This window comes from Carassius auratus, unplaced genomic scaffold (genome assembly GCF_003368295.1).
Source record: "Carassius auratus strain Wakin unplaced genomic scaffold, ASM336829v1 scaf_tig00013767, whole genome shotgun sequence".
Lineage (NCBI taxonomy): Eukaryota > Metazoa > Chordata > Actinopteri > Cypriniformes > Cyprinidae > Carassius > Carassius auratus.
The window spans coordinates 330,461-353,777 of NW_020524440.1; the positions used below are offsets into that span (position 1 = coordinate 330,461).

Sequence of the window (23,317 nt, forward strand, 5' to 3'; positions counted from 1 at the left end):
AGAATATAGAATATTTGGGTTCAGTAAGATTTTTTTATAAACATTTATTGAGCAAGCATGCATTAAATTGTTTCAGCAGATCTGATGATAGCCCCTCACTACTGTAATGCTGTTAGAGGACGCAGAGCGGCAAATTACCCTCTGGAATGTGATTCAGTTTGGGATGGCCAGGAATTTGCTGAAGCAGTACTAGCATATGTCTCTTCTCAGCTCAGGCTGAAAAAGTGTAAGTGCATTTGTCTGCATGCATGAATACAGCAGTCATGTTCAGCTGGTCACCCTAAAAAGGTTAGCATAATTATTCTTTAGCAAAACAGATCACAGAGCACCTGTCTGCTATATCATCATATCATCATCATCACATGGGAATCTAGTCGAGGGGATTTTCAGAGTCATTTCCTCGTGATGATCGAGGCTGAACGGAATCAAAACACAGACGCTGCTCCGTCAACGTTACTCAACAGCAACATCATGGTAAAACCCCACACAAGCTGTGGGAGAACTGTACACTTCCTCTTGATTTGCTTCATGAATGAATCCAACTGTGTAACATCCTTGCCAAGCAACGGCCAATCACGTTGTTTGGCAACAGGAAGCTATGTGACCTCACTGTAGACAATCACAGTTTCAGCTCCCCAGTGGAAAAACAGATGTACAGCCTGAATTATTCATGGTCATTGTTTTTTCCCTTTGCCCTGATTAAGTGATGTAATTTCAGTTTTGGAGTTTTGGGCTGATTTGACAATGAGCAAAGCAGAACAGTGATATATTATTTTTATATTATATATTATTCCCCATGGAACCAATTTTTTTTTTTTTTATGAGAGTGTAACCCCCACCCCGGGTCCTTGTATCCGCTCTGAGCAGGACTCGGACCAGAGATCAGAGATCAGGGGAGTGAGGTTTACCTGCACAGCACCTACCAGCTGGCCTCCGTTAAAAGAGCATATTATGTTCTAAAATAAATTCAGGAGAACCTTTTATTTTATTTTAAAATTGAATCAATTTAGAAACATTTAAGATGTCTCTTGTACTCATCAAGGCTTAATTGAATTGATGAAAAAATACAGTAAAACCAGTAATAATGTGAAATATTATTACAATTTAAAATAACTTTTTATTTATTTATTTTAATATATTTTAAAATGTATTCCTGTGATGCAAAGAATGAAGAATTTTCAGCATCATTACTTAGTCTTCAGTGCCACATTTCCTTTAGAAATCATTCTAATATGTTGATTTGCTGCTCTAGAAACATTTCTTATTATCATCAATTTTGAAAATACTGCTGATTAATATTTTTTTGTGGAAACCAGTATAATTTTTTTTCTATTCAGTTTGATGAATCTAAAGTTCAAATGAACTTTACTGTTTTTTGCTGAATAAAAAATCATTAATTTTCTCTCTCTCTTTTTTTTTTTTTTTACTTTTAAATGGTGGTGCATCTATAAATCAAACACAGTAAATCATACCCCAAACTCTCTAGAATAAAAATCAATTGTTTTAGAGTCTGTTGTTCCAAGCAACAGTATTCAAGCAGCAGCTCTTACTAAATCTTAAAATAACTAGACAGGCCTTAAATAGATTACATAATTTCTCCACTCAGACGAATTTACTACGAGGGCCATTTGTGTTGCTTTTGGTGACAAAAACATTCATTTCTAACCCTAAAGCGCTTCAATTTTAGGATGACATTTATAACTTTTAGGCTAACTTTTAAATGATTAAACTAGATCCTCAGGGTTGCATTTGTTATGGTGAAGTTCTTTTCACTTGCTGTTCTCCCTCTGACTCAACATGCCACCCACCATGCACATTCATAGCCACATGCCTATAAGGACTCACTTGAGTCTTCATCATCTTTCTAAGCATTTCTTTCTACATACTTTTTGTTCCAACAGAGTATGTGTGGTCCTTAGGTGTTACCTTTAAGGAGCGTGTGAGATGTTTGGCAATCTACACGTGTTCCCCTAACATCTTCAAAGTTCCTTGTAGTAAAACTGACTGTTGACTGGTGCTTCTCCAGGACAGGAGTTACACCCAGCAGTTAAATATACATCAGAGCAGCAGACGTCAATGAAAACGCTGTGTGCTCAAGGCTTAAGAAAGCTCCTATTGATCCTGGGTGGGAAGATGCAGCTCTTGGTGTTGGAGATGTTAACGATACAAATCTTTTATTCGAAGATACAAGCCTTCATGATGCACAATTGATCAGGGCAGTGTGCCGTATTGAAGATATTGATTAGCACCAGCCGGAGCCATATGCCTTTCCTTTGGGAATTTCATTTCCTTAGGGCCATATTGACCTTGCATGCATTCTGTGTTGGATATGAGTGAATAAGGAAAAAGGAAACACATACTGTGGGCAATGAAGCATTGAAGCTTAAATACGGGTGCAGGGTCGAAAGAATAAAGGCCTGTTCACACTAAAAGCGGAAAAGCAAAATAAATCATGCACAAAAAGTCTATTTAGACCAAGAGTGAAACAAAAAAACAAACAAACAAACAAAACACTGCATTTGTGCACATAAAAAATATGACAATATGAATTCCACTTGCTTTTCAGCAATACAAAACTCATATTTAAATTTGTTTTTTCTTGGTGTGAGTAGGGATAGTTCACCTGAAAAAAGAAAAATCTGTCATTATTTACTCACCCTCATGTTGTTCTAAACCTGTTTGAACTTATAAAAGAAAGTCAGTGTCGTCCAATCTTGTATGGACTTCAGCATTCATCAGAATATCTTCTTTTGTGTTCTGCAAAAGGGAACAAATAAAGTCATATAAAATGAGGGTGAGTTTATGATGACAGAATTTCCATTTGTGGGTCAACTATCGCTTTAAGATGAGAAAATCTAGAAAGTGAACAGTCAAAGCAGTTGGTTTAGCTAAATTATTTTCATAGTGACTGGACTGCATGTGTGCGACTGTTCTTACAGTTCAGAACTTGTCATCTGATGGCTTATGCAAAATGAAATGTGGTGTGACACAGATGCTAACACTCTCAGTGTCAGAGGAGTAATGTTCGGAGTCGGGCTAAAGTTTACAGGGTCATTGAGATGAGACAGGCAAGGGCCCACACGCACCAGGCTCACATGCCAGCCTGACACACTGGGCAAGTCACTGGAGAGCTCAACTTCCAGCTATACCCCTCTGTTCCAAGCTTGTGGAGGACGCAAAGAGTTTCTGAATATTCGCATAATGCACGTTTTCCATGTATTGGAGACTTTCAGTTATGTTTCACTGAAAAATCTACTTTGATTAGATGTTTCTACCAAAATAAGAAACACAAACAGACACAATTTTTGACAAAGTATGAATGAATTTAACGAGATTTAATGAATCTATACCTTGGGAGAATTTGATGAGGAAAGTTTGAGCTCATGTTGAAATCCAAGCACAAATCTGAACACAAATGTGAGCACCGTCTAAGAGGTCTTTTCTGAAACTCTGAATGAGAAATATGTGACTGGCATCCCTCAATGAAAGTCATATAAATTAAAATCATGCACTTAAAAAAAAAGAATGTAATTAATAAAATCGGCAAAGTCAAAAAAAAAAAAAAGGATTTAAAAATGAACAAATGTAAAAGTAATGAAAATAAAAATGCTATTTAAAAATTGAATTAAAAAAATCTATAAAATTTGTAAGATTTATAGAAATGAAAAAGAATGGAATTTGAAATGAATAAACCATCATAGAGATTTAAATTAGATTACATTAAAACTCAATTCAATTTGAATTTGATCTAGGGTACTATATTAGAAACTGTTCTTTCTCAGTGCAACTTCTTAAAAATATATATATATATGCTAAAAATGATCAAATGATCATAAACATATGGAAAAGCTAAGGAATAATCATGGAGAAGTCAAAAATTCATTAGTCCCAAGATATGGGAATCTTAATGGCAAATTCCTGACTGAAAAAAACCCTATAACAAAAATCTGTGAAGCAAATATCCCATTTGTGATTTGCCTTTTCCTTGTCCTCTTAACATCGTCTCCAAGTGTCTGTCAACAGCAATAATTACATACACAAACACAGATTTCGAAGTTCCTCTTTCTTTCTGTTATCCACCAATCTCCTTTTCATCCCGCCCACTCGCTGTCCTACATAGCAGTGCAACCTTTTGGAAACCAGAAGTGCTTAGAATGGAACAAAGACGTAGGAGCCCTGGAAATTAAGCCCAGTCCGTGTTTACATTCATGACTGTGGACGTCAGCACGAGGACAGGCCACACGGAATGTGATGCATCAAAACAGACGAGAGCTTCTGTTGACTTATTAGTGGCATGGAGGATGGAAATTAATGGAGAGTGGTTGTGGGGGGTTAACTGTACTGGCAACAAACACATTGTTTACGGGACCTTGGCACTGAATGGGATGGAGATGGAGAAATCTGATCTGTTAGCACACGTCATGGCTGATCTCTGCTGGTTATGTCTGGAACATCTCCGTCATCTTTGTTGTGCCACTGATCTCACCGCTAAACATCACAGAGAACAAACACAAAGTAGCTGATTCAAAAAGGCTGCTCTTTTGTGACGTCTTCTCATTTGAGGCAACGAATCATGTGGCTTGCAGAAAAGCATGATATTACTATTCTTATTAAGGATCAGGCTTAGCTTTGCTGTTTGCAGAAACGGGTACAAAAAATCCCAATGGTTTACACTGAATCTAGGGATTGGTATATCAAAGACAATAACTTTTGACATAAGCCATTATGTAACCAGGTAGCAATGCCATAGCAACAACTCAGAACACTTCAGCAAACACCTCACAACACAATAGTAATGACCACAAACCATTCAGAGCACCTTAACAGTTACTTCACAAAATCCAGCAACCATTCTTAACTCCCTTACATACCATTCAGAACAATATAGGAACATCATACATACCATTCAGAACACACAGGCAACAACCAGAAAAACTTGGCAACCACCTCACACCCAAGCAATGCCCGACAAACCATTTAAAACATCTTAGTAACACCCTACAAACCATTCCGAACACTTTAGCAACTACTTCAAAATCTAGCAATAATTCAGAACTCCCTTAAAAACACATTTTATACCATTTAGGATATCCCTGAAACCATGGCAACTTGGCAAACACCTTACTCACAACCTAGCAACATCCTACATATCATTGATAACACATTTGAAACTCAGAACGCTTTAGCAACACCATTCATAACACACTGGCATCCACATTACACCCTAGCAGTGACCAACAAACCACCTCACCAACCAGCTCACATCCTAGCAACACCCTACAAATCATTCAGAGCACCTTAGCAACACCCTAGAAACCATTCTGAACACTAGAGCAAGCCCCTTACACCCTAGCAACACCCTACAAGCACATTCAGAACACCTTAGCAACACCATACAAACATTTAGAACACCTTATCAACCACACAGAACAACCTAGTAACCATTTTACATACAGAACACTCAGGCAACACCCTACAAACCATTCAGAACACCTTACCAACCAGCTCACACCCTAGCAACACCCTACAAACCATTCAGAACACCTTAGCAACACCCTAGAAACCATTCCGAACACTATAGCAACCACCTTACATCCTAGTAACACCCTACAAGCTATTCAGACACCTTACCAACCAACTCACACCCTAGCAACACCCTACAAACCATTCTGAAGACCATAACAACCACCTTACACCCTAGCAACACCTTACAAACCATTCACTACACCTTAGCAACTACCTCACACTCTAACAACACCTACAAACCATTCAGACCATTGTGATTGTAGGGTGATAGTACACTGTACTATCACCCTACAAACCATTCAGAACACCCTAGCAACCAGCTCACACCCTAGCAACGCCCTACAAACCATTCTGAAAACCACAGCGACCACCTCACACCCTAGCAACACCATACAAGCCATTCCTAGCAACATTCCTTAGCAGCTATGCAGATCACCTAGTGTCCTGAATACCATTTAAAACACCTAAGCAACCACTTCACACCCTAGCCGTCTTGAAGGTGAACCATTCAAAACATGTTAGTTATGGTTTACAAATACTAGGAAAGTTTTTAGGGCAACTCCAAAACTGCTGAACATAAAATTGTGAAATGCAAAAAATGCTGTTCTACACATTACATTAGGAATGTTTCAAATATTTTTTGTGTGTGTGTGTGTGTGTGGTTTTAGTAACCACAAAAATTGATCAAAGAACATACTTTCACCACAAATGGTATGTTGTTCTAATCTAGCACTTATGCAAAACAATTATTGTCATTTTAATACATATTAGAAGTATTTACATAAGTGTTTTGATATTTGACACATGTGCTAGGGGTGCTTTTTGGGTGTGTGTAGGAGTCACAGGTCAAAATTACCTTTGCAAACTCTTTAAGGAAATTGGCCTCCCTAAAGACATTGTATAATTCCTAGACTACTTTCTGAATTCAGGAAGGAAGCTTTTTAGACGACTGTGGAATGGTTTTGTGCTAGTTTTACTGCAGGTTCTTGTGTACTTACTATGCAATGCACTTCTGTGAAACATCTGCTCGAGTGAAAGAGGGGGTGGCTGGCCTTTGCTCTGGGGCAAGTTCTTATCATGTATGAACTTTCTGTCTCTTCTACACTCACAGCAGGTTTGATCAGATTCCACATTCCAACACATTCTAAGGAGGAGAGATAAAAAGAGGAGAGTATTAGCAGTGTAAAGGATTATTCAATTATGGATAGTTCATGTTCTTTAAATTCAAGTGCTGTTAGCACTGCTAAACAGTTTATTTGATTTATGCTGATAATGTCTGCAGGTGTCTTACAGTTGTGCATCATGGCCTAAAGTCTAAACAGATGTGACCGATCACCAGTGTGTTAGGTGAGAACATGGAGCGATCATTTACAGTCTCACTCAAGAGATGCAGAGTTGAAACTGACAGATGTTTGGATTGGGCTCCGTGGATCCCTCATACTGGATCAACACTGGACTCATCATCACTTTCTACTACTCTTTTTACATAGGCTGTATTTAAACTAAAATCTCCTTTATGTTTCTTTATGTTAACATATGTTTCAATTAGGAGAAAGCATAAAGTAATTGAATGGCGTGTAGAGAGCTTGAGGAAGCAGTGACATTTAAAACAGCACAGAGGAGGCACTTTAAAATGAGCACAAGCACACATTACATACTACTTGTGTGTGGACCTGAATCTGTACACATACACACACATATCTCTCTCCAACACGTGACTGTTTAAACCACCAGAGTGTTATCTAGTTCAAGTTCACAGTGCTACTTGTTCTCTTTTGACAAGTAGGTGAATAACTATTCAGTCAAACAATTGTTGAGTGTCATGCCACCCCCCCAGTCCCACAGAAAGAACTAGAGTTTGGCATGATACAAAGCGTACATGAAAACCAGTAACACTTTGTGCTTCTGTCTTATAAGGTCTTACATCAGTGTTGAAAGGGACATTTCTGGACGCTCCAAGTATGGAGGGAACAGCCTGTTCACCAAGTTGATAGGAGGCAAAAAACAAAACATCATAGCCCATTGTTCTCTACACAGAACAGATATCTAGAGTATGTGCTTGATAAAAGACTGCGTGTTAGACCTGGATGGAATTTGATGACATTTAATACATGTTCTGTGCTTATTTATATATATATATATATATATATATATATATATATATATATATATATATATAAATATATATATATATATATATATATATATATATATATAATAAAAAGTCTACAGATTTTGTGAAATGGACTGCATTGTGCTAAAATGTGGTCAAGCAGAACTCCATGTACACTGCATTCCTTGTAAATAACAGTTATTTGAATTATTCAATGTAACTTGAGAGCAAGCTTGCACAATATCAGTCAAGAAGTGACATGATTCAGCAAAATTAATGGAGGCAACCAGCATTGCACATGTGTTAATACTCGGCAGGTTTGGTTTGATTAAAACAAACTCCAATGAGGTTGTTCTATTAGTGTGCTTCATTGGAATAAATGCGAACACTGTTATCTGAACCTTGGTATGCACCAAACAAGAGACCTCAGTCTGCTTCCAAACCAACTCTGATGTGGTTTAATAAAAATAAAAAAATACGAATGCAATGTGGACCAAAGACACCTAAACGAACCAAAAAACAGGATGTGATGTCATAAGATGTGACCTTAAATACAAGAATGTTTAAGCATACCTGGTTCTTTTCATTTTTTTTTTTCAGTCCAGACAAAAAGAACCATTAAACACCATTAAAGTCAAATCAAAACCAACTGCATTTACTTTAATGCATGTAACTAGTCATATCATGAATAATTCACTAGTGCATGTCATTCCAAAGATCTCTTCTTAATCTCACATCAAATCTCATTGTCGGCTGCCATCATTAAGCCTTCTCATATTTTAACCTCTCCCCTCCAGTCACCTGACCTCATTCTGGTACTGAACGCCCACTATGAGCCAAACAATTCCAGATGTAAAAAATAAAGTCTCACCCAACATTTGTCTTGCTAAATATCCATCATCACTTGAAAAATACCTGAGAAAACCCTGAGAAGAATCCCTCATAACCACAAATGCCCGTCCTTCTCATTTTTCTTATGGCCCATGTAAATGGTGGCTTATTCTGCTTTTGATTCATTAAGAATTTCTTTTTTTTTCTTTTTTTTTGAGGAAGTCTGGTCGAAACTAACCTTAATTAAGAGAACAAAGAACCCAGGGAGCCTCCAAAAGGAACCATTAGCTGATTCACGCACCAAAAATTTCCCTATCTAATCACTCTCCTCCCTAATGTCTACAAGGAATGCTTCGTAATGATACAGTGTCCAGAATAAAGCCTCTTTAAATCTCTAGAACATCACTCAGTGTTACTCACTTTTATGGGGAAAGTATGTGTAATCTTTGTGTGGATGCCAGTAAATGACATTACGTTGACTCCTTCATCCTTAAAATTCCTGAAAAAAGATAAACACCCAACAAAAATACATGACAAGCTGTTTTCTTTCCTACGTCAATGTATTTCCCATGAAAAGAAAGTTTAGTCAAGACATATATAAGTAATTAAAGGGGGGGTGAAATGCTATTTCATGCATACTGAGTTTTTTACACTGTTAAAGAGTTGGATTCCCATGCTAAACATGGACAAAGTTTCAAAAATTAAGTTGTACGTTTGAAGGAGTACAACTTAATTTTTTACAACTTAATTTTTTCCAGGGCAAGACAACCCTGCACAGATTACCAAAAAAAAAAAAAACATTAAGGGACCAGTGGACGGAGTTTATTTTTAAAGAGCATCGACGGAGTTGTGCAAGTGTTTTTGTTTGTTCCCTGCATTTCGAAGATGCTTGTTTTACAAACAAGGCCCAGTTTGAAGACGGATTTGCGTATCGTTTTTTTCTTAAGGATGATGCAATCCCAACGAAAAAGGGTCACGATCGTGTGTTGCAACCGATGAGTAAAACTGCTTAAAATGTCTCTGCCTCCTTGTTAGTGCGTCCCCTCCCATGCCGGAGACCCGGGTTCGAGCCCCGCTCGGAGCGAGTCGTTGCTGCTGCTGCTCTCGTTCAGTATAAGCCTCGGGATCTGATTCTGGATCATAAATAAACGGCTGAATCTGACTGTTAGCCATGGTTTGTTTTGGATGATGTTTTTTTTTTCCTCACGGTAACGTCACAACTTCCAAACGCTCTCAACGCAAAAGCCTACTGGCGCTCGTGATTCTTTAGCTCCGCCCACACGTCACGCCTCCAGTGGCTCGTGTTTTTCCTAAAAAAAACAGCACAGATTATTTTTCTCTTATAAATATAATACAACTAAAGACTTTTTGGAGATATGAAGGATGCAGTACTACTCTATAGGTACTCAAGATTAACAGGATATTGAGTGAAAATGAGCATTTCAGCCCCCCTTTAATTAATAAATATTTTAAATAGCATTTAGTTACTTCAACGCCACAAAACATGTTTGTATACTTGCTGGTTGGTTGCAAGGGGAGGGACAGTCTTAGTCTACAGAGCCTCTGATTGGATCAAAATCTGTGTGGTGCAGGATGAGTAATCTAGATCTGATTAGACTTCAAGATCTGATTGGAAGAAAAGATAAATCATCAAGATTTTTTGATGACTTATTTTAAAAAAATACAATACAGTACAATTTTGTTAATTTAAACTGTCCTTTTAATTACGTTTACAGAAATAATTTAACTCTATAATTTAGATTTCTTTTAAAGCTAAAAAAGATGGACTAAAAATAAATAAATACATAAAATGTAGCTTTTAATTAAATTTAAACTTTAATTCCTGGGGTCTTTTAAAGCACTAAATAATCTAAGCTCCTGCAGAAACTGACTTATCTCTGTAAGGAGATGCATTTAGACAAACAGAAAGATATCTTATCACTCATTTTAGCCTGTAGCAGCAGGTATGTCTTACATAAACTTGCAGGCGAGAGGACAGGTGAAAGGGAGGTGTGCCTCAGAAGTTCTGCTGTGCCCTTTGGGGTTTCTAGCAAGTTCTCAGCGATGCTGCAATCAGCGGTGGTGCATTAGCAGCACTCAGCGCTTGCCCTGCAACCTGGGGCCCATCAAGACCTGGAACGCTGCTGATGTTACTGTGACATTCTGTCGCAACAATTACAGGATTGGGAAGAGTGGCACAAAGCGGCTGTGCTGATTTATGTGTGAATCACATGAATCAGAGCACATCTGCAGCACCACACTGACAAAGCCAACATGACTCGCAAGGGTGACACAACTCCTTTGTGCATGTATGACACTGCACCACAGTGTTCACTGTGATAATGATGAAACTAAATATAAAGCATCAGCAGCACTGCTACATTTAAACGGCTGCCAAGAAGAAAATATTTGCAAAGTGGCATTGAGTTTTTTTTTTTTCTATGCATTCCATTCAAAGTTTTTCACATGCATAATTAAAAATAAAACAATACAATTATATAGAACATAAAGCAGACTGAAAAAGGGAAGAACATGGTTCCCTTTTCTGGGGAATGTGATTGAGATAAGTGAACTAGAATTTAGTGTGAGTTAGAGCCATGTCACAGTGACATACTAACTGAGCTGCTCATTCACAGTGAGTGGAGTTTCAGCCGGGGGAAGTGACATTATTACCACAGAGGAGAGGGGGAAACTTCTTTGACTCTGTAAACAGCAACGATTGTTAACCAGCTGCAAGGAGCACTTAGCAACAAACACACGTTTTATAATGCTCAAAGACACCTGCGCTGGTCAGAGCTATATTAAAAGGCCATTATGAGGGTTAGATGCTGGGATGAGTCACCTGGGTCAATATGGATAGCAAACACATGCACGCACACACATCGTGTACCTCCTTGCGTTAGATACACCAAAACAAACACAACTTTTTCCAATCGCACATGTCTATCAGATGACAGCACCTGCGAATTTAGACCAATATGAGTTTTTTGCATTACAGTAAGGAACCATTTTTTTTATACATACACTACCCTCCTAAGTCTGGGGTGGGAAAGATTTTGTAATGTTTTTGAAAGCAGGTCACCATTTATTTGAGCATCAAGCAACAAGATGTGCTTCTTAATATTTTATTTTAGGATTCCTTAAAAATATAGAAACAGTATTTCAAAAGAACAGCATTGATTTTATATACAAACACACGCACGCACGCACGCACGCACGCATTTATGCAAATCTCTTTATGGTTGCTTTTAATCCATTTAATGCATCTTTTCTGAATAAAATAATAATAATAAAAATAAAAAAAACCCGATCCCAATATTTTGACTTGATGAGACCAATCAAATTAGATATTTCAAGACATTTAAGTTTACAAAATTAAGCATTAGAATGATGGGGAGTGATGAATAAGCATGACTCTACAGCCCATTTATGTATAATTTTATAGAATTCATGGTGGGGTTGTGAGAAATTTGCTAAATGTGCATAATGAGCATGTGGATAAAAAAACACCGACTGCACAATTGTGACAGAAATGCAAGAGAAAGCATGCACACTGCATTTGTTGCTTGGCGTTCTTGATAACATAATTCACCCGTGGGCTCTGCTCCACCCCAAACAACTATTTTACTACTCACAGTTTGATTAAAGTACAAACACATAAAAGCAATCACATGCTGATGCACGTAAAAATGACAGAACACAATGAAATTACACACCTGAGAATTCACACATCAAAACTTATCTGTCACCACAGGCATGCAAACTAATGAAAAGATCGCAAGTCAATAAGATCTTCAGATATGAGTCATCAGCTCTTTTTCAAAACTTATGCTGCAGCCGCCTCATAGTAAGTCCCACATATGAGATCGGTTTGGTGCATTTTACATTGGTTGCATGATGCTGTGCTTACACACAAATATTATTCAAATTTATGCCATTTCTATGAAATTAACTGCGAAATTTACTAGCAGTTTCTAAGGGAAAATTGTCTCTATTGTTTTCATTGCAGGTTTTTGGAACAGAGCTGTTTCAGTTGCATGTTTACATGTGACACTGCTGTGAAGAATCCATTTCCAAGAATATTAAGGATGTTGTTTATGGTTTATTCAATTGTTCTGGGACATTTCAATGCCAAGAAAAAAAAAACACACTTTTGTTTGGGAAGAGTCACACCTAGAGGTGGGGTGAGGTGAATAGATGTTTCAGGGCGTTTACGTGACTTTCGGCGGGAACAAGAGCAAGTTGTACCAAAATGAATGCTTGACACACGCTAGCACAGATCCCTGAGGGTGTGGTGAGAAGCTGCACAGGTTGGCTTGTAAATGTCAGATCAGAATATAAACTAAATGTGTTGCTCAATGCACCGCAGGACAGATCCTAGTGCCAATGAAAATACTGGAGTCACTTAATAGGTGACATCTATGATGTATGCCGGTTATGGGATTGCGCACTATGACGCACCAACAATTGGCTCATTAACTAAAATCACTCGCATTTATCTGATCAAACGTACAGTCAATATTATGAAATATAATAAATTAATAAAATATCTGTTTACTATTTGAATGAATTGTAAAATGTGATAAATAATGGCAAATCGGAATTTTCAGCAGCCATTACTCCAGTCTTCAGTGTAACATAAATAATATTTCTATAATAATATATGTGTTTAATAACATATTACAAGGGAGAACAGTGCTAGTTGTCACAATAAGTATGTCCAATCAGTTATTATTATTATAATTTATTATGTAAAACACATTGACATTTTGTGACAACATGCCCCAATAGTGCAACTGAATGAGTCACGCTGTATTGGGTAAGTTAAACTTTAAGCTGCTGTGTATCCCTTATGAAACAAAAATATACTGCAGTATATTGGAAAATATCATGTAATATATTAGGCATATATTCTTATATATATTTATTTATTTTTTCCAATATATTTCAATATATTGAAAGCAGCAATCATTTGTTTATTTTTCAATATATTATATAATATATGCATCATCAATATATTATTAAATGTATTCAAACATATAAAATATTAGAAAACAAAAATGGGAAAAAATATATTACAATCTATCACAATATATTTTAAGAAATATACTGGTAAATATATTTTCCTTTCGTAAGGGTATAACTATAAACAAAGCCTCTCGCCATTTTTATTGGCTCATAACCAATAAAAATTCTGTGTAACTGAACCAGCATGTAAACATAAGCCATGTCTAGAGTAACAAAGCCAAAGATGTGCACGCACTCAGAGTTTTGTTTACATCCGATCACTTCTATTACTCACTCAACAGCCCAGCCAACACTTGCAGAGAAATTCAGTGGAAGTCACAGCCCACTGCTTATCTTTCACTGCTTCACTCTTTTTCGTTCTTTCTGTGTGCATCAGTCTCCAGGGAAGCAAAAAACGTTATGAAATGAGACAGGGGCTGGGAGTGAGATATAACGGCGCTGTATCTCTGCTGTACTGTGCAGCTTTCAATGGAAACACATGGGGCCTCAGTTATCATCTGTTGGAAGGATTACACACTCGACACAGTCTGGTGCAAAACGGCTCGGAACTGCTTTCATTCAGAGGAAGACCTCAAAAATTATTTTCTGTTGATCAGTAGTGCAACGGCCAAGGTTACTGATAACACAGAGAAACATTCTTGGAAAATGTCAACACCACTATTACAATATAGTATATTTACCCAGGCTAGACCAACAACCTTCCTTCACCTCTGTGTGTCCTTTCTTGTTAATGGCTCTATAGTGCAAGAGTAACCGCCCACTTTTTCTTCTCATTCAGTTTTTTTTCATTATGATTTTAAACATTTACATTTTTATTTATTTATATTTTTTGATGTTATGAATTATATTTTCATATACTGTACTTCATATCTCAATGTTTAAATAAAGACACTAAAGGTTTTTTTTCCTTCTGGAAAACTAAAATAAGAAAATAATACTTTGTACTTTAATCCATGAGGGAATTTTCTACCCCATAAAACACTGATTATGCAGCCCCGCAAATGACATGCAAGAAAAATAAATAAATTGTGCACACGATTTACTAATTAGTTTCCTCAATGTACTAAAACATGCACACGATTACTATTGCGTTCCCTGGATTTACTATTGCGTTTCCTCGATTTAGCAAATCGAGGGAACAAATTAGTAAATCGTGCGCACAATTTATAAATCGAGTGAATGAAATAGTAAATCGAGGGAACGCAATAGTCATCGTGTGCACGTTTTAGTACATTGAGGGAATTAATTAATAAATTGTGCACACGATTAAGCCTACTATTTTTTCCTGCATGTCATGTGCGAGGCTCCGTAACGGATAGATCGAGACTCATTCATTACAAGTATGGTATTTGAAAAATATATAATGTGTATTATAAAAGGGTTTAGTCATAACAGTTTTTAAGGTTTTTTAAGTCTCTTCTGCTAACCAAGGTTGCATTAATTTGATAAAAAATATAGTAAAAACAATAATATTGTGAAATATTATGCCAATTTAAATCAATTTAAATTTCAGCATAGTTACTCCAGTCTTCAGTGTAACATGATCCTACAGAAATCATTCTAATATTTGGGGCCCTATAATACACCCGGCGCAATGCGACGCAAGGCGCAGCGCAAGTGTGTTTGCTAGTTTCAGTCTAGCGCCATTCGCCTTTTCCTGTCCAGCACCACGTCGTTTAATTAGCAAATGCATTTGCGCTCATTTTTGTGCCCATCTAAAAAAAGAGGTGTGTTCAGGCGCATTGCTATGTTAAGGAGCTGAAAATAGACTGAGTCATAGAACAACTCAAACCTGGTCTAAAGTCTGGCGCAGTGTTTTTTCTTTGTTATTTAAAACGCGTACACGATGCTTATTAAACACAGGTACGCATAGCAGCACACAAACATGCAAAATATAAAAAATTCAAGGATTTCAATGCATAATCATTTTTTGTAGGCTAATTAAATATAAAAATGCCTACATGTCATAATGGATAGTCATCTCATGTATCAGAATTAGGCTATCTATTTGCTCGCACACAAACAGCTCTGTTTCATCTCGGAGATGCGTTCTGTCTTTGCGCTTGCCAAATTCCGCCGTGTAAATAGCAAATGCGTCATGGCACGGATCCAAGGGAATGGAAGATGAGACTCTGATTGGTTTATTGCACATTACGCCCAAAAAAACACCCATTGCTCATTAAGAGAATAGGGACAACTCGTTTAGACCATGCGCCCGAGCGCGCCAACCATTTTTCTGTCGTTAAAATAGCAAAAGTGGATTTGAACACGCCCTGAGTGCACCTGCGCTTTACACTTTACACTTTGCTTTTTGATCGTTAAAATAGGGCCCTTGGTTTGCTGCTAACGACATAATTATTGTAAAAATACCTATAACATTCTTATTCAAAATACATGTATTTATGCATATATTGTTTATTTATAATCTTTATTTTTTTGTTGTTGTTGTTATTGCAGGTATTAGCACAAAATAAAAAAATGGAAAAATGGGAAAAAATATTATGTCTTTAGAAATATTGTGAAATTAATTGAATGGAAAGACAAAGTACACACACACACACACACACACACACATATATATATATATATATATATATATATATATGTGTGTGTGTGTGTGTGAATATTTTTACTGTCAGTTTTAATACATTCAATGCATCCTTGTTGAATTAAAGGGGGGAAAAATTTATTTCTTTAAAAAAAATCATATGATCCCACTCTTTAATGATAAATAATCTAAAAAAAAAGAGAGAATTGTACAGAAGTATATATCTCCAATTAACAAACTTGGAGTTCAGAGTAGGTCTGTCTTTACAAAAAGAAAAAAGAAAAAATTCTCTATGGGGAAAATGAGTGGCTCCAGAACTCTACTGCTACACTATAGTCATATTTCTCACCTCTCCACACACTCTGTTCCTCTCAAGGCACAGCAGTTGCAGTCATGAGTTCTTAGAAACCATTGGTAGGTGATCCATTAAAAGCTGGAATCACAGGCTAGAACCGCTAACATTCTTTCTGAAAGAAATCACTTTTCCCATGGTGTCCTTCACCGCTCTCCCATCCCCACTCTCCAGGCCTTCTTCTGACCCTGCACAGCTGTCTCCACAACCAAACTCCAGATAAGTTTTTTTTTTTTTCCTGTAGTGATATGTAGTGTGAGTCACTGTCTCTGAATTCCAAGGTTTGGTGGAGCAGGACCGACGCCAGGCTCTGGTTTTGGGTGTTGCCAAAATACAGTACCATAAGGGACTAATTTGAGAGTTTGGGTCATTCCTGCTTTGCAGTACATTTCCATCCATTCCAAAAACAATTTGAATATACTGGATTCAATATTAAACCTAAGAATGTTAAAGATGGAAATCACATAAGCTTTCTTTTATTCTAATAAACTGAAAAAAGTTTTAGACATGAAAATAGGACAAGCAAATGGGAATGCTTATATTTAACCACTGCATCTTTTAACCTAATACACACAAATAATCAGATCTCAGCTTCTGTTTCTATTTATAGCCCATCAAAGCAATTACTGCACACTGTGACTGAAAACAAAAGGTCTGCATAAATAGGCCAGATTAAGCTATACATAGATGCATGATTGAAAGCTATTTTGAGGTTTTCCATCTAGGAAAACGGAATAAGGAAAAGCTGAATTAAAATGAATGCATATACACTGCAAAACCTAATGCACAAAACCAATATCCTGACATGTGCATCTGTTTACATTCAAACAGATTGTGGAAATGCAAGAAGAGGTTATTACAATGTGGCATGCACATCCATGTTTTTTCACATCCAAAGTGAAAAAAGTGAACGTACGGTGTTCCATATTCAGAATTTGTGCTCAGTATTTAACCCATCCAGTGGATTTGGTCATTATCACTTTCAGCCATTATCTGCTGATTTGATAGTCTAGCAACAATTCCCTATCACCAATGTTGAAACTGTAACTGTTGAACTGTAAAAATCTTTTCTAAGACACCCCCCCCCAAAAGAACCAAAATGTAAATAATATTGTTAATAAATATTAATCATTACTGTAGCTGTTATTAATCACGTATCAATGGTGGCATGCAGGCTCTGATGGTCAGATATCAGATTCATAGCTGGTTTTGACTCACATATGGAAGCAGTCCTAATCAGATGGTCCAAAATCACATCTCATAAGTATTTTTGCTGTTTCCACACATGCAACAAGATCCAGTCTATGCCACAAGTCTGTAGTGAGAGAGAGAGAGAGAGAGTGGTCATTGTGTCTTCAAGCGACGGCAGACATTTCCTTGTGCTGTGGTTCTTACATTCAAAATCACATGGTGACCAAACCCAGTACCAAAATAATAAATAAATAAAGATTCAAATAAAAATAAACAAATATCCTTAAAAATCATACAGCAAAAATGTATTCATATGGTTAGCATTATTGTTACATATGTGAAGCCAAAAGGTTATCCACACAAAAAAAAAATATGTTGATCACTACAAATAACATCTATCTTTGGTGGAAGTGAACCTGCATTAGCAAAAGCTATTTTTTCCCCCTAAAATGTACAATTGTTTTTTTTTTTACAGAAAAAAAAGTGTAAGTGATGCACATTCACACAGTGGTGAGTATTTTTTTTACTGCTCATGTTACATCTGCCACCAGAAAACCCACAAAAAGGTGACTCACAGACTTCATCGTCAACAACATCATTATGGAAAGGGTTTTCAATTATTATTTTTCAATTATTTTTAAATATGCATGATTATATGACCGGAAGAATTGTATTATTTTCATTTACTGTATCCAGTATCCCAGTGGGGCTGCACACCTGAAATACAAAGGATTTGTATAAGTAGCGGTTTCAATCAACACTTTCAATACTGCTTTCATATGGAGGGTCAGGAAGTAGGTCGAGCAGCATCAAGCTTTCGAAATCACCTGAAAAAGATTCTCATTGGCTTCCCTGTGGTCTCTTCACTGGGATTATGTCTCGATCTTTTGCTGCAGGAGTGCTCTCTGGAAAGATCCATGCTGTGCATCCGCTGGGTATTTAAGAGCCTTTTTCTCTCTCACACACACATTTTCTCTCACTTTCTCCATCTCTAAAATGCATAATTGTAAAGAAAGAGGTCGAGTCATCAGCAGAGAGGTTCTCAGAAAGCATGTCCTCAGCTGGGGGTTATCATGTCAACCCAAACCACACGGCAGCAAACCTCATCCTGTTTCTCACACATCGAAGAGCAGCTCACCGCACAATTCATAACTGCAAACACTTTCAAAACAAAAACACCAGCAACAGCGAGTTTCAGGTTGAGCCACTAGCAGCTTTTTGATGGTGTGCAAGTGTCAAGTAGTCAACAAGACAAACAACTTGTTTACTGAGGAGACCCAGTCAAATCTAGATGCAAGGACCTGATACTCACGGCAAAGTGTGAAGAAGAAACTTGCTCAGGGGCCGTTCATACAGAATGCATACCCCTCCCCCTCACCCATTACATTTTTTCTATTTTCCCAATGTCCTCCTATGTAAATATGCTAAGTGGCCATGTTTGACCATTGCACTCACATCTCTGGTAGCAGGTCGCGCATGTGTTTTTTTTTTTTTTTTTTTTATACAGTTCTTCCGGATAGAGTCTTTCTCAGTTTGTTCTGTTTCTTCGTATTATTAATACTTTTTATAATGGATGGATACACTTTTTTGGACATCAAAATCTCGACCCCCATTCACTGCCATTACAAAGCTTGGAAGAGTCAGGACATTTTGTTTTTATATACCTCCGACTGTATTCATCTGAAGGAAAAAATCATATACACCAAAGATGGCTTGAGGGTGAGTAAATCATGGGGTAATTTTCATTTTTGGGTGAAGTGTGCCTTTAAACACCCCTATTTGGCCAATATCCTACTTTTGCAGCCTCAACTGAGAGTGCTCTTGCTTTCATTTGAGGGTGCCTAACACCCTATAGCACCCCCACAAAACCACTTCAGAATAATGTCAGTGAGTTCATTCATGAAGTTGTGTGAAGAATATGTGGAATCCGTGTGCATCTGAGTTAAATGCTTACTCTGGACAGAGCTGTAGTAATGCAATTAAGGCTCTGTCCCAAATGGCACACTTACTGTGCGCTTGCAGACCTACAATGACCTCCACGTGTATGCACAAAATCACTTTCCAGGACATTCTCATTCAGTGTTCCTTGCTGATGGAAGCACCTTTCCAAACTTATTTGCCGAATCCCTGACAACATTCAAGAGACAGCTGATGACTGATCGACTGGGTGAGAAAACAGTAGTTAAGAAAGCATCTAATCATAGCGATGGGAATATGTTTGCACCAGTTCTGCAATTTGGCACTTGACATTAAGTCACGTCATGTTTATTTATTCGGCACTTCATACAATATATTGCTGTAAAACAAGCAGCATTTCAGAATTAAACATGAAAAAGCAATGACAATATCACTTCCGATTAAAACTACAACTGTAGTTAAAGTGTGTTCATGTTTTTACTCTCATCTGACATCAACGGACTGAACAGAAGAAATTAACCAGAAAAGATTTGCATGTCAAAGAAGGCGGAGCACCAGAGCACGACTACCTATTATGTAGTCTCAGCCTCAGACATCAGGCACACAAAACAGGAAACACATCGGGACTTTCAAAGTCTTTGTCTGATTGGTTGATATCTACAGGAATTCTGGGAGATGTGTGTCACATTCTTTAACCGTTTGCCTGAAAACAAAGTTGTTATGACACTAAAACCCCTCATGGAATAAGAAACCATGTTGTTTACAAATGTGTCAATGTTTGCTTATGATCAAATAAAAGCTGGATTTTTAAAAGTATGTGATGCTTACAGTCTTGATGACTGATGATCCTCATCTTGAATGGTTTATTGGTTGTACTCTGGTCTGTTTTTGTAGCGACTTTACATTTTAATGCCCCTAAACATGACAATTCACAAAATAAGCTACATATTGGTCAGACGGCCATTTGGGAGGTCCTTGGCCAGTGAAAGCTGCAATGAAGTCCAGACCTTCTGCTGTCAGTTTGAAGGTCTGGGTACTCAAGAGAACCTATTATGTAATCAGACCAGCAGTTGTTCAGTTTGCTCTTTTATTAAGCTTGAAGTATATTGGGGCCCTTACTCAAATAAAGTTTCTAAAAAGAGATTTTCACAGCAATGGCTCAAAAAAAAAAAAAGGATCTCCAAAAAACTTTTTATTGAACCATTTCTTTTCTAATTTCTAATCAGAAGAACCCTGAACACTTTAAATAACCTTTTGTGCATTGAAAAGATTTAATGAATGTTAAAAAGTGTCCATTGAAACATGACATAATGAAGAATGTTACTCAGCATCTGATTTCCAGTATTCTTGATTAGCGCATCATCACACACAAGGGCCAATATTTATCATATTTATCATACAGTTGGAACCTTAAATCCTTAAATTAAATCCACATCAAGAAGCTGAGGGAAATGTTATTGATGAGCTTGTAAAAGCAGCCTGAACTGGAGGTAAGGTGAATGCGAACGAACTGCAGACTCCTGCGATTTTATTGGCAAATGCCTGCAATGTGCTCAGGGCAAGCAGCCAGGCCGCATTAACAGACGGACTGCTGACTTCCCAGAATACCACCACTTTGCAAGTCCATTCCGGAAATGGCTCTTGCTCTATATCTGTGCAGGGGATTATTTAAAGGGTTCATATTAACCGATTTCAATTTTTTACAAGCTCCGTGTAAAGAAGATCTGTAAAGTTGCAAAGACTAAATTCTCAAATCCAAAGAGATATTCTTTATAAAAGTTAAGAGTTAACCACTCCTACTTACAACTGCTCATTCTAACACCTCCCCACATGTCTATGTCACGATGTGGGAAGATTTGCATAACGCGGCCAAATGTTCATGCAAACTAACAAGGCATAACTTTTATTCTCGCTGTTTCCGCCGGCGCCGTGTTGTGGAGCTGCTGTGTGTTTCGCTGTGAAAGCGAAACTACTTTCTTTGGATTTCCGCATATATAAAAACAAATATTTACAGTTCAACCCAAATATTCAGATGTGTGCTGTGCATTTTGTGGAAGATCAGGACTTGATTAACCTATAATGCCAGTGTGTGTTTCTGTAAAGTGGGGCGATTCCAACTTTGCAAGGACAGTCAGGTTCTTCTGACACACAGTCTGTAAGTACGTTTTCATATGTTAAGGATTTGCCACTGATGATACAAATGTGAGTTTTGAGCAGTGTAGAGTAACTGTTAGAGCTTGTTGTTTGTCGTTTCTCCAATCACAAATGCAGACATGGTTTAATGTATATGCAGCGCGACCTTAACCTTAAACCACATAAACGCATTGCATAACACCAAATAATGTTATTTTTCGCAACGTCAGATGACCCCTTTAAGTGCCGTGATGTGCCCTATATCACTCACCCTTCCTTCAAAAGCCTTGATATCTATCCTTTCCCCCAGACCTTTGAGAGTTTTGATGCCAGATTTGTAGTACTCTTAGAGCAGGAAAGAGCCCCCAGAGCAAACCACATGCCACATTCTCAACATTCACCTCAAACCTCATGTTGCATTTGAAGAAATGAAATACTAGCAGTAGCATAAGTGAAAGCAAGTGTGAATTGTATATATTAGATTTAATATTAGGTGGAATGAACTCCATGCACGCAGACTATGTTTTTCTGCAAAAAACTGCAAACATCTGTTGTGAATGTGAGCTTGCATGATTAATTAATTGTGATGAAATAAAAATAATACATGCATATTACAAAATAACGGCAAGAAAACTAGTTTTTACATTGAGTTTCCTCACGAGATGCACAATAAAATAAATTTAAAAAAGCTACCTCTACTATTTGCGATTTGACCAATTTGTACAAGAGTCTGTACTTATGAGGAAACATTCGAAACCCATATGGCAAAATATATATTTTAAATATATGCTACATATAATGTAAACGTAAAGCTCTGAAATGTAAAAATAAATATATTTAGTTTTCATATACCAAAATATATTTTCAAATGTATTTTCAAACATACAAACATACAAGTCTACAAAAATATATTGGCAAAAAAGCATTTTTGTATTGTTAAAAAATATAAAAAAGATATATGTTAAATGAACACACCCATGTATACTTGTGATCTTCACTGCTACTGTCTATCTCAGAGAGAGAAGCAATTACACTGAGGGAATTCAATTAGGAATTATTGAGTAATATCTGGATTAAATCAGTTCATTGTATTTAGTTGTTAAAATAGTTTTTAATATGCGATGGAACATCCCAAATGTGAAATAGTCAAAGCTATGATGATAAACTGTGTTTATAATAATTGTATATTCATTGATAATAATTTGTTTCATGAATAACTTAAATCTTTTTTTACAAAAGTTTACTTATTTTTATTTTTTATGATAATTAATATTTTACAATATGCTTTAGAATTATATGTATTATTAAAAGCTCTATTCAGTTAAATCTGAATTGTTGTAATTATGTAGTTTAGGATACAACATTTTGGCTTAATAAAATCACATCATATTTGGGCTTCCTTGTCATCACTTTGAAAACCCCAGATGTAAATAGATATTTTTGGGACTGACAGCTGGAAATACATCCTGCATAATTTGGATGCAAGGCGACAGTAATGCTGATAGGATTTGGCTGGGATGCCAGATTAGAAAATATGGAGTCTGAGGTTTGGGCCTTCAGGCGATTACATTATGGAGAAGGTATGTGCAGGTGGCGGAGCTCAGACAAATGGACTCATAGATATTCCATCCCCAGCTACTGACTCTTCAGCAGACAGAAGGAAAGGGATGAGCTGTAC

The 23,317-nt window shown here is 37.0% G+C and overlaps 1 long non-coding RNA gene across 1 annotated transcript; it reads right to left on the bottom strand.

Annotated features, from left to right (window-relative positions):
• Window positions 1–1,304: 1,304 nt before the first annotated feature.
• LOC113074141 (uncharacterized) lies at window positions 1,305–19,604 on the bottom strand. Its single transcript, XR_003280599.1, has 5 exons — window positions 18,417–19,604; window positions 18,277–18,306; window positions 17,617–17,713; window positions 6,525–6,670; window positions 1,305–2,757 (listed from the first exon to the last, which is right to left on the bottom strand). It is a non-coding gene; the product is annotated as an uncharacterized LOC113074141 (long non-coding RNA).
• Between the last annotated feature and the right edge of the window lie 3,713 nt (window positions 19,605–23,317).